Raw genomic sequence first — 3,853 nt, 5'->3', positions numbered from 1 at the left:
ACTTGGACTGTCTAGGTTACCTAGCGGGAACTTGGATTATGTACGTTCCCTAGCGGGCACTTGGACTATCTATGTTAACTAGCGGGCACTTGGAATATGTAGGTTAACTAGCGGACACTTGCACTATGTAGGTTACCTAGCAGGCACTTGGACTATCTAGGTTAACTAGCGGGCACTTGGACTATCTAGGTTAACTAGCGTGCACTTGGACTATGTAGGTTCCCTAGTGGGCACTTTGACTCTGTATGTTCCCTACGGACACTTGAACTAGGTAAGTTAACTACCGGGCTCTTGGACTATGTAGGTTAAATAGCGGGCCCTTGGACTATCTAGGTTACCTAGCGGGCACTTGGACTATGTAGGTTAACTACCGGGCACTTGCACTATCTAGGTTTCCGAACGGGCATTTGGACTATGTAGGTAACCTAGCGGGCACTTGGAGAGTCTAGGTTACCTAGCGGCACTTGGACTTCTAGGTTAACGAACGGGCACTTGGACTATGTATGTTGCATAGCAGGCAATTGGACTCTCTAGGTTAGGTAACGGGCACTTGAACTATCTAGGTTTCTTAGCGGGCACTTGGACGATCTAGGTTAACTAGAGGGCACTTGGACTATCTGTAACTACCGTGCACTTGGACTATCTAGGTTTCTTAGCGGGTACTTGGACTATGTAGGTTAACTAGCGGGCCCTTGGACTATGTAGATTAACTAGCGACACTTGGACTATGTAGATTCCCTAGCGGCCATTTGGACTATATAGATAACCTAGCGGGCATTTTGACTTTGTAGGTTACCTAGCGGCACATGGACTATCTAGGTTACCTAGCTGGCACGTGAACTATCTACGTTATAGCGGGTTCTTGGAGTATGTAGGTTACCTAGCTGGCTGTTGGACTATCTAGGTTACCTAGCGGGCACTTGGACTATCTAGGTTAACTAACGGGCACTTGGACTGTGTAGGTCCCCTAGCGGGCCCTTGGACTATGTAAGTTCCCTACCGGGCACTTGGACTATGTAGGTTCCCTAGCGGGTATTTGGACTATATAGGTTACCTAGCGGGAACTTGGACTATCTAGGTTACATAGCGGGCACTTGGACTATCTAGGTTAACGAACGGGCACTTAGACTATGTAGGTAACCTAGCGGGCACTTGGACAGTCTAGGTTACCTAGCTGGCACTTAGACTATGTAGGTCAACTAGCAGGCCCTTGGACTATCAAGGTTAGTTAACGGGCACTTAGATTATGTAGGTTACCTAGCGGGCACTTGGAGTAGGTAGGCTAACTAGGGGGCCCTTGGACGATCTAGGTTACCTAGCGGGTAACTGAACTATCTAGGTTAACTAGCGGGCACTTGCTCTATCTAGGTTACCTAGTGGGCACTTGGACTATGTAAGTTCCCTAGCGGGCACTTGGACTGTCTATTTTAACTAGCGGGCACTTGGAATATGTAGGTTAACTAGCGGACACTTGCACTATGTAGGTTACCTAGCAGGCACTTGGACTATCTAGGTTAACTAGCGGGCACTCGGACTATCTAGGTTAACTAGCGTGCACTTGGACTATGTAGGTTCCTTAGCGTGCCCTTGGACTATCTAGGTTACGTATCGGGCACTTGGACTATCTAGGTTACCTAGCGGGCACTTGGACTATGTAGGTTAACTAGAGGACACTTGGACAATCTAGGTTAACTAGCGGGCACTTGGACTATCAAAGTTAACAACTGAGCTCTTGGACTATGTAGGTTACCTAGCGGGCACTTGGACTATATAGGTTACCTAGCGGGCACTTTGACTATGTAGCTTACCTAGTGGGCACTTGGACTATCTAGGTTAACGAACGGACACTTGGAATATGCAGGTAACCTAGCGGGCACTTGGACGTTCTAGGTTTCCTAGCGGGCACTTGGACTTCTAGGTTAACGAACGGGCTCTTGGACTATGTAGGTTGCCTAGCGGGCACTTGGACTATCTAGGTTAGGTAACGGGCACTTGGACTATCTAGGTTACCTAGTGGGAACTTGTACAATGTAAGTTACCTAGCGGGCACTTGGATTATCTAGGTTACCTAACGGGCACTTTGACTATCTAGGTTACATAGCGGGCACTTGGACTATGTAGGTTAACTAGTGAGCACTTGGACTCTAAGTTACCTAGCGGGCACTTGGACTATCTAGGTTACCTAGCGGGCACTTGGACTATCTAGGTTACCTAGCGGGCCCTTGGACTATGTAGGTTTCCTAGCGGGCACTTGGACTATCTAGGTTAACGAACGGGCACTTGGACTATGTAGGTAACCTAGCGGGCACTTGGACAGTCTAGATTACCTAGAGGACACTTGGACTATCTAGGTTAACGAACGGGCACTTGGACTATGTAGGTTACCTAGCGGGCACTTGGACTATGTAGGATCCCTATCGGACATTTGGACTACTTAGGTTAACTAGCGGGCACTTGGACTATCTAGGTTACCTAGCTGGCACTTGAACTATCTACGTTGCCTAGCGGGTTCTTGGAGTATGTAGGTTACCTAGCGGGCTGTTGGATTATCTAGGTTACCTAGCGGGCACGTGGACTATGTAGGCTCCCTAGCGGGCCCTTGGACTATGTAAGTTCCCTAGCGGGCACATGGACTATGTGGGTTTCCTGGCGGGCATTTGGACTATCTAGGTTACCTAACTGGCACTTGGACTATGTAGGTTCCCTAGCAGGCACTTGGATTATGTTGGTTCCCTATCGGGCAGTTGGACTATGTAGGTTAACTAGAGGGTATTTGGACTATGTAAGTTACCTAGCGGGCACTTGGACTATGTAGGTTCCCTATCGGGCACTTGGAGAATGTAGGTTAACTAGGGGCACTAGGACTATGTAGGTTACCTAGCGGGCACTTGGAGAATGTAGGTTAACTAGGGGCACTAGGACTATGTAGGTTACCTAGCGGGCCCTTGGACTATCTAGGTTACCTAGCGGGCATTTGGATTATGTAGGCTCCCTAGCGGGAATTTGGACTATATAGATTACCTAGCGGGCAATTAGACTTTGTAGGTTATCTAGCGGGCACTTTGACTATCTAGGTTACCTAGCTAGCACTTGAACTATCTACGTTACCTAGCGGTTACTTGGAGTATGTTGGTTACCTACCGGGCTGTTGGACTATCTAGGTTACCTAGCCGGTACTTGGACTATCTAGGTTAACTAACGGGCACTTGGACTATGTAGGTTCCCTAGCGGGCCCTTGGACTATGTAAGTTCCCTAGCGGGCACTTGGACTATGTGGGTTCCCTAGCGGGCATTAGGACTATCTGGGTTACCTAACGGGCACTTGGACTATGTAGGTTAACTAGCGGGCTTTGGACTATGTAGGTTACCTAGCGGACACTTGGACTATGTAGGTTCCCTATCGTTCACTTGGAGAATGTAGGTTAACTAAGGGGCACTAGGACAATGTAGGTTACCTAGCGGGCCTTGGGACTATCTAGGTTACCTAGGGGGAACTTGGACTATGTAGGTTTACTATTGGCCACTTGGACTATCTAGGTTACCTAGCAGGCACTTGGACTATGTAGGTTAACTAGCGGGCACTTGGACTATCTAGGTTACCTAGCAGGCACTTGGACTATGTACGTTTCCTAGCGGGTACTTGGACTATCTATGTTAACTAGCGGGCACTTGGACTATGTAGATTCCCTATCGGGCACTTGGACTATGTAGGTAACCTAGTGGTCACTTGAACTGTCTAGGTTACCTAGCGGGCATTTGGACTATGTAGGTTAACTAGCGAGCTCTTGGACTATCTAGGTTAACTAGCGGGCACTTGGACTATTAGGGTCCCTAGCGGGCATTTGGACTATAT

This window comes from Tenrec ecaudatus, chromosome 7, assembly GCF_050624435.1.
Source record: "Tenrec ecaudatus isolate mTenEca1 chromosome 7, mTenEca1.hap1, whole genome shotgun sequence".
Lineage (NCBI taxonomy): Eukaryota > Metazoa > Chordata > Mammalia > Afrosoricida > Tenrecidae > Tenrec > Tenrec ecaudatus.
The sequence above is the reverse complement of the archived record's forward strand: the minus strand, read 5'-3'. Positions refer to the sequence as shown.